Here is a 13,775-nt window from a genome sequence, read left to right on the forward strand (position 1 = left end):
CGCTAGTCTAATGTTAGTACCAATGTAACAGGGTTATAAACAGTATTATATATAACTGCAAATTAATGTATTTAAAGCTGAGGAATACATGTTTAACGTGTGTGTGTTTGTATATACACAGAGATATATATGTACTTGCTACACCTGTATTCCCACAGCTTTGAATAAATTAGTTGGCAGTAACCCGTTAAATCCTGGCTAAAGTAAATGACTAGTTACATGTTTAAATATTTTCTCCCTGCTTGGACTGTGCATCGGGGGAAGGGGAGAGGTTGGGGGCCCTAGCGTAGCATCCACACTCAACTGAAGCAAAGTCCACCCTATGGCATGTAATTCCTCTAATAATTAATAACTGCATTAGTCATAGGCTGGTGAAACCCTCCCACTTACACTGCACTTTCACCACAAAAGTAACAAAGTTGGAACTGGCATCTTGCATGGCTATGGTTCCAGCTGTAGTGCTGCTTCCTCTCCAGTCCATTCCCTGGGTTCATCCCAGAACAGGTCTGACTCTGACCTGAGGATCTCCCCCAGTTGCTTTCCTGTGTGCTCTGGCCTGGGGTCTTTTTTAGCCCCTCTGCCACTGCGTTCTCCTCTGGTTCTGCTGGTCCCTCTGATCTAAAACTCATCTCAGAAGCCCATGAAGCATGACTAAGGGTATATTTTAGTCATGGTATTTTTAGTAAAAGACACGTACAGGTCTGGGGCAGTAAACAAAAATTCATGGCCCCTGACCTGTCCATAATTTTTACTATATACTCCGAACTAAAACTTGGTTGGGGGGGCTGCAGGTGCTCGTGGGGTGTGTGTGTGCAGCCTGGAGGCACTGCGGGTGCTGAGGAAGGTGGCCCACGACCCTGCTGGCGCTGTGGGGGGCCACGGCACACGGCCCAGGACCGCTGCTGATGCTGGGGAGAGGGTTGGCAGGGGCTCCCTACCCAGCTCCGCATGTCCCTGCAGCTCCTAGGCAGCCAAGGGGCCGGAGGTCCATGTGCTGCTCCAGCCACAAGTGCCAGCTGCACAGATTCCATTGCTCAGGAACCACAGCCAATGGGAGCTGTGGGGGCGGAGCTTGTGGGCAGCTCATGGAGCCCCCTCCACTGGCATGTCCCTCCCAGAGCTGGTTTACAGCGCTGAGACTTCCTGTGCTCAGGGGTGTGTTTTTTTTTTCACACCCCGAGTGAGAAAGTTGCAGCTCTGTATAGTGCAAGTGTGGACAATGCCTCAGTTTCCTGGTCTCTAAAATAGTGGAAGTGTTATGTTTGGATTTTCCTTATGGGAAACACAGCATTTAAATTGTGTGGACGTTGGGTCTGTGACAGGTTGTCACAGAGACCTCCTTGGGACTGTTACCTGACGTGCTGAGATTACCTCTGAGCCCATTTCCCCTGCCAGCTTGGGACTCCAGAACCCTGTCTTGTTGAGCCAGACACACTAGCCTGCTGCAACACAGACCCAGGTCTGGTCCATGCCCCCAAAGCTGCAGACTTTAACCAAAAACTGCTCAGCAGATGATCTATCTCCAGCATCCAGACACCCAGTTCCCAGTGGGATCCAAACTTCAGACATAGAAATAATATAGAATGTGTACACAGAAATAATACATGCAAACAAATAGGATGAACACACTCAGTAGATCATAAGCTTTGTAAAGATACTTTACAGAAGACCTTTTGCATGAAGCATAGTCCAGTAACATTATATTCACACTCATAAGCATATTTCCATGAAACATGGAGTGCAATGTCACACGCTCCTCCTGAACTTACTGCCGGAGACTTAGACACTGGCCATGGTGAGGGCAGTAAATGTAAAATCCCTGTTTGTCTCTGGTTACACACCCTCCCAGTACTTTAAACCCTATGATATCATTCATAGGTGTTCTAGCAAAGTTCTGGGTTCTTGGGTGTCTGAGAACAGGTTGGGGTGTAATATGTCTAACAATATCTATTAAAGTGTAAGTGTCTTGGCATTAGCTACCCATGCCATGAGGTGAATGCCTCAGTTTCCCCTTTCACATAGCAGTGTAGGTTTGTTATGCTCTTGCTGCTGTGCCGAGCTCTAAGCTGGTTAACAGGTGTTAGCTCAGAAGCATCAGGTTTATGGTACTGTCTTGTTCCCACCCCCTGCATGTACAAAAGTCCCCCCCCTCCCAAAATCAGGTATGTTACACATTCTCACAGGGTTTGTTATTAGCATCAACTCCTTTGTTTTGACCCATAGATGAAGTAGCAAAAAACACAAGATTAACAGGCAATTTATGCTAGACAGACTTTGTTCACACAGCCTGGCTTGCCCAGTGTTCACTGCATTTCCCAATCCCTTTGTGTACCATGGTAGGTGCTCAGACACAGATTCTCCTGCCTCTTTGGGGAAGGCTCTCAATTCAGACATGTGTTTGAGGCTTTGGCATGGAAAGGGTGCACTGCAACCCTTCCTGTCTTTGGCCCCTCCCTCTGGAATCTTTCTGTTGGACCCCACCCGCTTGTGAAGTTTCCCAAATGCAAAGTTTTTCTTCCTCCTGCCTTGAAAAGACTGATTTATCTCTTACAAGCGTAGCAGGAACATCTTTCAATGGAGTTTTTGGATTGGTAAGATCCCCTCGGTCACCCCACTCTTTTCACAAAAGAGCAGCTGGGTGGACTCTCCCCTCCAGGAGATTTGACCCCCAGTCTTCCCTTAACCTGATCCACAGGTGAGGGGTCTGGCATTTCAGATGCAGATACGTCACCCTCTTCCTGGGGAAATGCCTTACTACAAAAGGTGGGCAGACCATCCTGTTGCCCCTCACCTTCCGTCTGGACTTCCCTCTCTGGGTTCCCGCATGAGGCAGTCACCCCTGTGTCCTCCAGAAGGGAAGGTGGCCCTGATCCAGCTGTGGGATCACAGCCACCAGCTATGACAGACCCTTCACTGGCCAGCAAAATCCCCCACCCCCCCTTCACTCAGGTTGGGCTTGCTTCCAGCTACAGAGCCTTTGGGGTCTGTTCCCACTGCAGCAGTCATCTGGACCCCAACTTCCATCTCCAAGATACATGTCTCTGCACACTCTAGGGCCAGACCTGTCCCCTGCTGAACTATAACTTCCTGGCAGTCAGCAGCTGGGAAGGCCTCCCTGTTACAAGGTGGACCATCCCTCTTCCCCCAGGGAGATGATCACAGGACAGGATCTGGCTCTGTCCAGCCCTTCCTGCTTTGAGCCCCAGGGTGACAGAAACTGGTCACAACCATCCCTGCCCCTAATGGCCCATTTTTCACTGCTATTGGAGACACACTCCTATTTCCCTAGCAGCACATGTGACTTCACCCTCCCCACTGGGGCTTTCAGCACAAGTTTCCTTCTTGCTGCTAACAAACCCTGGGACAGATTCTGCCATGTAAAAAAAAAAAAAATCATTCCCCAGTAGAAACGGTGCAAAATTGTGCTCCACCGCTGCAACAGTCAGTTCAGCCTGCAAATCACCCGTTTCCATGTGTACCTTAGCTGAAGGTGCAAGGACCTTGTAACCTCCCACCAATTCTAATTCTACCATTTTTCCTGGTAACACATCCTTCTCCTGGATGTGCCACTTGTCTAACAAATCTCTCCTTTCATTTACATAGGCCACATTATGTAATCCAGATCCCCTCTTAAGACTCCTGAATTTACACCTGAAACCTACAGGGTAAATCTGGAACTGTTTCAAAACTAGTTCCTTAAATTTACCATAGTTTGAAGCATCAGCAATAGGCATTTTATTGAATATGTCCAGAGCTCTCCCAGTCAATTTTGCAACCAAAGTAGTCATTTTTTGATCCTCAGGAATCGCATGGAGAGTGCAGTCTCCAAAGGTGATGAAATATTTGCTCCCATTTATGGATTTTTGGGGAAGTAGAGTCAGCTGCTGAATGGTTCTGTCTCTTCCATTCCATTATAGCCAGTTCATGCTTCTGGGTTTCAATTTGGGCTTGTTTCTGGGCCTCAATTTCTTTGTCTTTTAACTCCAGGGCTTGCTGCCTCTCTCTTTCCTTCTCTTCCTGAGGAGTTTGCTGTGCTAACCTCTGGGCTTCCATAGCCCTTCTGTGTGCAGCCTTCTCTCTGGCCGACTCTTTTACTTTTATCTCCAGTTCTTTCAGTTGCAATAATCTCTGGTGCTCCCACTCCTTTTCTGCAATGTGCAGCCTAAAAAGCTCCAACTTCGAAATTGGTTAACTGCTTTCACTCATTTTCCTGTTTTTCTGTTCCTACTTCCCTTCCCCAAAATAAGAAAACAACAAACCAGTAACCTCTTTGTCTGTTCTCCAGCCAGCACACTTAAAATCAATGTGCGTGTCTCAAAGCAATCAGCTGTGCACAGATCCTGGTCAACTATGCCACTGTGACGTGTTCAGTCACAGAGACCCCTTTGAGACTGTCACCTGATGTACTGAGATTACCTCTGAGCCCATTTTCCCTGCCAGTTTGGGATTCCAGAACCCTGCCTTGTTGAGCCAGACTTGCTAACCTGCTGCAACCACAGACCCAGGGTCTGAACCACGCCCCAAAGCTGTAGACTTAACTGAAAACAGCTCTGCAAGAACTTCTGTCTCCAGCACCCAGCGGGATCCAAACCCCAAATACGTTTTACTCTGTATAAAGCTTATACGTGGTAAACTCAAATTGTCTGCCCTCTATAACACTGATAGAGACATGCACAGCTGTTTGCTCCCCAAAGTATTAATCCCACACGCTGGGTTTACTAATAAACAAAAGTGATTTTAAGTATAAAAAGTAGGATTTAACTGGTTTCAAGTAATAACGGACAGAACAAAGTAAGTCACCAAGCAAAATAAAGCAAAAACACGCAAGTCTAAGCCTAATACATTAAGAAACAGATTACATATAACATCTCACCCTCAGATGTTCCAATAAGCTTCTTTCACAGACTAGACTCCTTCCTAATCTGGGCCCAATCCTTTCCCCAGTACAGACCTTGTTCATTCCAGCAGACATCTTAGGTGGAAAACAGGGGCTCTCTCATGACTGGCAGCCCCCTTTGTTTTGTTTCACCCCCTTTTATAGCTTTTGCACAAGGTGGGACTCATTTGTCTCTCTGGGTCCCCGCCCCTCCTTCTAAATGGAAAAGCATGAGGTTTAAAATAGATTCCAGTAACAGGTGACATATTCACATGTCCTGGGACACCCCAGCCTCCATTCTTCGAAGGCAGGCCCACACATACCCAGGAAGTTTTGCAAGTAAACAGAGCCATTTACAGGTCATTGATTCTGAAGCACCCTTTATGGCTTTCACTTAATGGGTTTACATCAGCAATACAAGTTTATATCTTATTTTCCTAACTTCAGACATAGAAATAATGCATGCAAACAAATAGGATGAACACACTGGGTAGATCATAAACTTTGTAAAGATACCTTACAGGAGACCTTTTGCATGAAGCATATTCCAGTTACATTATATTCACACTCATAAGCATATTTCCATAAAACATTATGGAGTGAAACATCACAGGGTCCTTAGGTCTGCTTTATCGATGGGGAAAGTTTAAAAAAAATAAAAAAACAAAACAGAAGTTGTGACTTGTCTCAGGGGCTTGCAGTCTAGTGGATTAGAATAAAACTAGCTCAGTCAAAGATCTGATATAGGTAAACATTTCAAACTGGAAGTAGCTACAGCTAAGCACATAAATAAGAGAGCATTCACAACTCCTATTGATTTTAGTTGGACTTGCAAGTACTGAAAAGTAGACCCCTTTTCATGTAGGTGCTTAGCCTTAGAACACGAAGGCAAAGTTTTCAAAACCTGAGTTCCTAACACTAGTTCTGGCCCAGACTTATGTGAGCTTAGGCAAGTTACATCTCATTTTTATCTGTGTAAAATATGGCTGATGATATTTACCAGCTAAATAATAATAATTCTAGGTAGCTGCATAGGAATGGCTGAGGTGGGTATAGAATCCACATATCTCCTAGCTCCCAATTCTGGTTTAAATCTAATAGGCCATGTGACTTTGGGAGTAGAAGGGATTCTTCTGTTGCCGCTTTATTCGAATTGTGAATGGAAATTGCTTGCAGCAACCCTACTTTATGCAAAAAGCAGCTGCTAGCAAATGGCTTCATCACGCACATTTCAAAAATGGTTTTAACAAATGGTAGAAAATGCTTCATGTGAAAGTATATTACCAGTATGTGCCACTCTGGCTAGAACTGAAGATCATAATGAAATTTGGTCCTCTTTTCTATTATGTGCTCTTGTGAGAGAAATAAATGCTTGCATATGGAGTTTTATTTGAGTCTGGTAGTGATATTAATATTCCTGGAAGTCTGATGGAATTTCAATTTGCTTTTCTCAGTTTTCCCCTCCACTTTTGTGTGTGCTGTCAGTAGTGCTCTTATTAAACCTTAAGCTAGAAAGATTTTGATCCAATTTTTTACATAATTATTCTGAAGACAAAATATGGGTGTAACAAAGTAGTTCTTTTTTAAAGAAAATATTAAAATTGGCACGGTTTTCATAGAACAACAGTTATCCAGTGCTGTCTTGAATTGTAAATTGATTCTAATATAAACTGTGGCCTAATTTATGAGAGGTTCTGAGCAGCTACTACTCCGCTAATGGGAGTTGCCAGTCTGCATCTCCCATGGTTAGTTTAATGGTTATGCAGAAGAAAATCTGTTCAAAAATTGAATTATTTTTGTCCTATTTTGCGATGATACTTTAGGTTGATACAATTCAACTAAACAAAACCTGTGGAAAAAGCAACCAGGTAGGACAAGTGAATGGGTGCGTGTATGTGTGTGTCCAACATACATCTAGAGAAGAGAAAATGAAATGTGAAAGGTATAGTGCCAAAAAAGCAGGAAGTAAAGATAAACAAAAAGGAGAAAACAAGTGTGTCAATTGAACTAGGACCAATATAACTCGAACATTGTGAATTCATAGACAAATGCATAGAATTTAATACAGCTGTAATTTACACTGAGTAACCACACTTCTAAAATTGTATGTCTGCTTAACATTTTCTGGTATTAGTCAGAGTAAGTATTTGCATACCAACTCGAATGAGGGAAATCCACAAGGAAATACTTTTATCTATAGAAATTTACAGCTATAACTATAAAACCATACCTATATATCTTTTTCCACTACTTTTTGGAACGTGGTATAAAGAAAAGTGCAACAGTGCACTCAATTAGTGAAGGCAGGGTGTCATAGATACACATAGAAATTCAAAGTTTTAATTTTTCATTACCTCTAACGTTGACTCTTCATGTTTCATTAACATTACATCTGCTGACTTGGGAATTTATAAAAAGGACTAGAATGATCCTCAGACTAAATACTTTATTCACCTGGAAATAAACCTTCCAAATATGTTTTTTTTTACTCTGGAAGTAAATGGGGTTCACTTAAACTAAGAGCAAGACTGAGTGGGATTGGGAAGAATTTGGCACAATTACTAATCATTGTTCCAGGAACATTCCCACCCTGCCACCCACCCCTTGATTAACACATGCATTTTAAATTCACTTTCACTTTATATTTGTACATTGATACTGTGGCAAATTGCCGGCACTACTATGATGGATCTCGTGCTTTCTCTCCTTGGGCGGGGGGAATGGGTTCAGGGCACCGTTTCTTGCCCATGAGCTGGGGTATTAACTACCCCACTAGTGTCCTAGAGGAGGGGAGGCCCGCCCTCTACTCCGTGTCCCAGCCCAGGGGCCCGAGGGATAGCAGTAAACCACTTGAACTAGTGGTTCCTTCCCCTGGGCTACTTCCTTCTCCTGCCCTTCAGCTTGTGGGGCTTCCTGCCCTCCCTCTGCACAAACCAGGTGTCCCTTTACCTAGGGTCTTGGTCTTCTTAGCCCACCGCAGCACTTCTCTCTTTTGCTTCCCTCCAAACTGCTCTCTGCTCCAACGCCAATTCACTCTGCTTCAACTCCTCCTCTTGTCTGATTGAAGCAGGGTTTTTTTAATCAGGTGACTGGCTTCAGGTGCTTTAATTAATCTATAGCAAACTTTCTTCCCTCTACAGGAAATAAAGCTCCCTTCTAACATTCTCCTGCTGCCCTCTGGCCATGGTGTATCACATATCTTCTCCCCCTCCCCTCCCGCCCCGCACTCAATACCATGGGGTTGGACTACTTGAGACGAGAGGCAGTAATGTCGTGATAGGCCCTCAGCATTGCCGTGTTGGCTTCTGGCCTTATGCTGTACCCGGAAATGGAAGGGCTGCAGGGTTAGGAACCACCTAGTCACTCTTGCGTTCTTCTCCTTATTTCTGTGCATCCACTGGAGTGGGCCATGGTCTGTCACGAGGGTAAACCACCGCCCCAGGAGGTAGTAGTGGATAGTCTCCATAGGCAATTTTACCGCCAGACATTCCTTTTCAACAACGGCATACTTTTGTTCCCTGGGGAGGAGTTTCTGGCTGAAGTACAAGATCGGGTGTTCCTCCTCCCCTACCATCTGCAAAAGGACGGCTCCTAGCCCTACCTTTGAGGCATCTGTTTGTAGGATGAATTCCTTCTCGAAGTCTGGGGCTATGAGTCCTGGATGGCAGCAAAGAGCTGTCCTTAAATCTGCAAAACCTCCTTCTGCCGCTTCAGTCCTCTTTACTATTTTGGGGCCCTGAGCCTTTATCAAATCCGTTAATGGCCCTGCTCTTGTGGCGAAATGAGGGATGAATCTCCAATAGTATCCTACTATCCCTAGAAATGCTCTGACCTGCTTTTTGCGGACTGGTCGAGGCCAACCTTGTATTGCCTCTACTTTGTTCCATTGGGGTTTCACCAAACCTCTCCCTACTACATACCCGAGGTATCTGGCCTCAGCTAGTCCTATCATGCACTTGAGAGGGTTGGCAGTGAGGCCGGCCTTCCGCAGGGCGTCTAGCATCACTTCTACTTTTCCTAGGTGCTTTTCCCATTCAGGGCTATGGATGACTGTCATCTAGATAGGCGGCGGCATACTTGGCATGGGGTGGCAGCAATTTGTCCATAAGTCGTTGGAATGTTGCAGGGGCCCCATGGAGTCTGAAAGGGAGGACAGTGTATTGGAACAGGCCATCAGGTGTAGAGAAGGCAGTCTTTTCCTTGGCATTCTCAGCCAGGGGAATTTGCCAATATCCTTTGGTCAGGTCCATGGTGGTTAGATACTGGGCCTTACCTAACTGATCAACTAGCTTGTCAATGCGTGGTATCGGATCTGCATCAAATTGGGATACTTCATTCAACTTCTGGAAGTCATTGCAAAACCTCAGGGTGCCGTCAGGCTTGGGGACTAGGGCGATAGGGCTGGACCACTGGCTGTGGGATTCTTCAATAACCCCCAGTTCCAGCATCATCTTCACTTCTGTCCTAATTTCTTCCCTTTTAGCTTCCAGGATTCAGTACAGTCTTATCGTCACCCTTACTCCTGGACTGGTGACAATATAATGTTGGACCAGTGTCTTATGGCCCAGCTGTGTACAGAACATGTCCTGGTTCCGTTGGATCAAATCAATGACCTCTGTTCATTGTTCTGGAGTTAACTCAGGAGATATCTTCACCTGCCCCGTGGGTCATCTGTCTGGGGTGGAGCTCCCCAAATGAGCAGGCACATCTCTAGGTCATGCCAAGGCTTCAGTAAGTTGATGTGGTAGATTTGCTCTGGTCTTCGGCGGTCTGGTTGTCTGACCTTATAGTCCACCTCCCCAATGGCTTCCACTATCTTATATGGTCCTTGCCAGGTGGCTAGGAGTTTGCTTTCTGCTGTCGGCACTAGCACCATCACCCATTCCCCAGGCTGAAATCTCTGTACTTTCGCCCGATGGTTGTAATATGTCCACTGGGCCTCTTGCGATTTTTTCCAAATGTTCTCGTACTATAGGGGTTAATCGAGTTATTCACTCTCTCATCTGTGTCACGTGCTCAGTGACATTCTTTCCTGGGTTGGGTTGTTCTTCCCAGTCTTCCTTGGCAATATCTAATTTTTCCACGCGAGTGGCATCCATATAGTAGTTGAAAGGGAGAGAAACCAGTGGATGCCTGGGGGACTTCCTGTATAGCAAACGTTAGATTTGGTAGAAGGGTATCCCAGTCTTTTCCATCCTGTGCTACCACCTTTCGGATCATACTTTTAAGGGTACAGTTAAACCGCTCGACCAGTCCATCTGTTTGTGGATGGTAGACTGGCCCGGATGCAGAGTAGGGTACCTAAGTCTTTCATTAATTTTGATCCTGAAATTTGTCAGGATCTCCTTAGGGATGCCCACTCTGGCAAAAACCTGGAGTAGTTCTATTGCAATTGCCTTGGATGTGGGGTTTCTTAAAGGAATGGCTTCTGAATACCACGTGGCGTAGTCAAGGATGACCAGTACATTCCGGTGGCAATCTTTCAGTGGGCCCACTATGTCCAGAGCTATCCTCTCAAAAGAGACTTCAATAATAGGCAAAGGTACTAATGGGGCCCGCAAGTGAGGTCGGGGGCTATGCAACTGGCATGCAGGGCAGGAGGCACAATAGCGCTAGATCTCTGCACGTATTCCTGGCCAATAAAACCTTCTTAGGACTCTAACCAGTGTCTTGTCTACTCCTAGGTGTCCCCCAAATAGATGACTGTGAGCTAACTCTAGTGCTGCCCTTGTGTGTTTCCGTGGGACTAAAAGTTGCTCTATTTCTTCCCCTCGTATTTGCGCTATCCTGTACAACAGATCGCGTTTGAGCACATAATATGGCCTTGGGCCTTTGATCTTTCCTTCCACGGATATGCCATTTACTTCCACTACCTTCTCCCTCACACTTGCATATAGCTGGTCATTGGCTTGGTCCTGTCCAAAATTCTCACATGCAGTACCGATCTGACCTAATTCCAGGGGGCCTGTTTCTTCTCTGCCCCCTGGGTTGCCCCTACTTGGGCTAGGAACCGCCTCTGAGTCCTCACTGCCCTGAATTTTTCCTGGCCTCCTGAACGGGTTTGCCTACCAAAAAGGGAGGTTTTCTGGTTCTCTGCTAGGATCCTGGTCCCTAATCTTTTATCTGCCCTCCTTTCCCACCTAGACTTTTGGGGTTTTCTGGGGGATGAAAATAACTCTGGGGCAAATTCAGCAAACATTGGGGTGAGGCTATTTGTAGGTGCCTCAGTCTCAGCCTGTGGATTGCTGCTCTCCCCTGGCTCTATTAGAGGGAGTATACTCTCAAACCCAGGGAAGTTCCTACCAATTAAGACAGGGTAGGGGAGCCTGGGGATCACCCCTGCAGTCACCCTGGTAGTATTCCCCTGGATCTCAATCCGTACTGGGATTGTGGGGTAGAAATTTACGGTGCTGTGAAAACACGTTACCCCTGTGTTTTTGGCCCGGGTTAGTTGGTCTTGCCCCACCAACTTCCCCAAGACAGGCGTGACAGCACTCCTGGAATCTACTAATGTTATGGTCTCAATACCATTCATTTTTACTGATCTTGTATACCCATGCAAGGTCATTGCGACCCCTACCAGGCCGATTAGGCTGTATTGCTCCCTGTGATCCCCGAGATTACAATGCATAGGTTCTTCCCTGTTGAGGCATTGGGCTCCTATATGTCCCAATTCTCCACACACTTAACACTGCCCTTCTTGGCCTCGGGCCATTCCTCAGTGTCTTTCCTCCCAGTTATGGTTCTCCTGGAGTTCGACAGTCCAGGGCCTTGGGTTTGGGACTGGCTTCCTGGTTTGCCATGTCTCACCCCCTGGGGTCTGGAACAGTTCGCGGGCTGCCAGCTATCTTTCCACGAGGTAGACCAACTTATCATAGGTGGAGGGGTCATTCTGGCCAACCCAAGCCTGGAAGCCTGGTGGTAGCCCCCTCATTTTCCGGTCCAGTACCGGGAGCTCCATCATCTGCTCAGAGCTGAGGGCCTCAGGGAGCAGCCATTTCCGGGTCAGGTGGATTAGATCAAACAATTATGATTGGGGTGTCTTGTCCTCCATATGCTGCCACTCCTGGAACCTCTGGACTCACAACGCTGTCGTTACTCCAGATCTGGCCAGGATCTCTGCCTTCAGCTCGGGGTACTCTGCTGCAGTCTCCGCAGCCATATTGTAGTAGACCTTCTGGGCCTCCCCACACAGGAACGGGGTGAGGATACCAGACCACTGATCTTGGGGCCAGGCCTCCTGCAGAGCTGCTCGGTTAAAAGCCAGGAGGTATACCTCCACATCATCCTCTCATGTCATTTTCTGTAGGCAGTGGCTGGCCCGTATGGTCCAGGTCCCGTCGCAGTTGCGGTTCAGCTCCATAAGGGCCTTCATCTGGTTCACCAGCTCTTGCAGGAGGGCTCAGTCCTGGGCAGCCGACTCATCAACAAACTATTAGTCTCCTGCTGCATTGGAGTCACCTCCTATTGGGCGGTTGCTTGGACCCGGGTAGCCTCCTGCTGGGCTGCAGTGGCTTGTATTAGGGCCTTGACCACGTTGTCCATCTTAGGGATGGGAGGGTTTTGGCTAACCCTGGTTTAAGTCCCCAGCACATAGATCCTACTCCTGACACCACATGTGGAAAATTGCCAGCACTACTATGATGGGTCTCATGCTTTATCCTCTTTGGGGGGAGAGTTCAGGGCACCATTTCTTGCCCATGAACTGGGGTATTAACTGCTCCACTAGTGTCCTAGAGGATGGGAGTGGAGAGGGAGGGACCTGGGCCCACCCTCTACGCCGGGTCCCCTAGGGGCCCTAGGGATAGCAGTAAACCACTAGAACTAGCGGTTCCTTCCCCGGGCTACTTCCCTCTCCTGCCCTTCAGCTTGTGGGGCTTCCTGCCCTCCCTCTGCACAAACCTGGTGTCCCTTTACTAGGGTCTTGGTCTTCTTAGCCCACTGCAGCACTTTTCCAAACTCTCTTCTGCTTCCCTCTAAACTGCTTTTTGCTCCAATGCCAATCCACTCTGCTTCAACTCCTCCTCTTGTCTGATTGAAGCGGCTGGTTATCAGGTGACTGGCTTCAGGTGCTTTAATTAATCTATAGCAAACTTTCTTCCCTCTACAGGGAGTAAGGCTCCCTTCTAATATTCTCCTGCTGCCCTCTGGCCGTGCTGTATCACAATACACAGCTACTGAAATCACAGGGCAGGAATTCCATCTTTTCTGGAGAGTTAAATGTGCAAGGTCACTGAAATAGTGCGTATCTTGGAAAAGTGATCATGCAAGGAGTACAGCAAAGGGTCACAATTTAATTGTGCAAGGATGCAGCAAAGATGGCTTTGATACAGGTCTCAAAGAAACTTGCCAGAGTGTAGTTTAACTACATGCAATGGTCATGGCAACCAGTGGGTCACTTAATGGAAGAAATGGGTTCCAAAGATACTTCCATTCATATGCCATGATAATGAGCATGGCATAAATATCTAGGTAGATAGTGATTGGAAATGTAATTGAGCAGAATTCTCAGCAATTCCCATTGCCATTTATTTAAAGTATATAATCAATTGGTTGAACTGAAATTAGATGCATCTGGGAAAATGCAAACAAAAGAGCAATTATTTAATCTGCTTTGCAAAAGAAGGGGGATTGTGAAATTGAACCTTTTAGCTTCCTGTTTGAATTGGAAGACAGTCAGTCCATTCAGTAGGTAAAAGAATGGTGTATCCATCTATGATTTATGTAGACCTGGCATTCAGGTTAGTATAGTGTATGGGGGTTTTTTTGTTTGTTTTTATTCATGACCATTAATCAAGGAGGAGAGGAGGAAAGATTCCTATACTGTCAAGGAGTTTGTTTTCAAAAAATAATTTTGGCTGAATTAAGGACTAATTGATGTATATTTATGTGCAAACTT

The sequence above is a fragment of the Chelonia mydas genome, chromosome 9 (genome assembly GCF_015237465.2).
Source record: "Chelonia mydas isolate rCheMyd1 chromosome 9, rCheMyd1.pri.v2, whole genome shotgun sequence".
Classification (NCBI taxonomy): Eukaryota; Metazoa; Chordata; order Testudines; family Cheloniidae; genus Chelonia; species Chelonia mydas.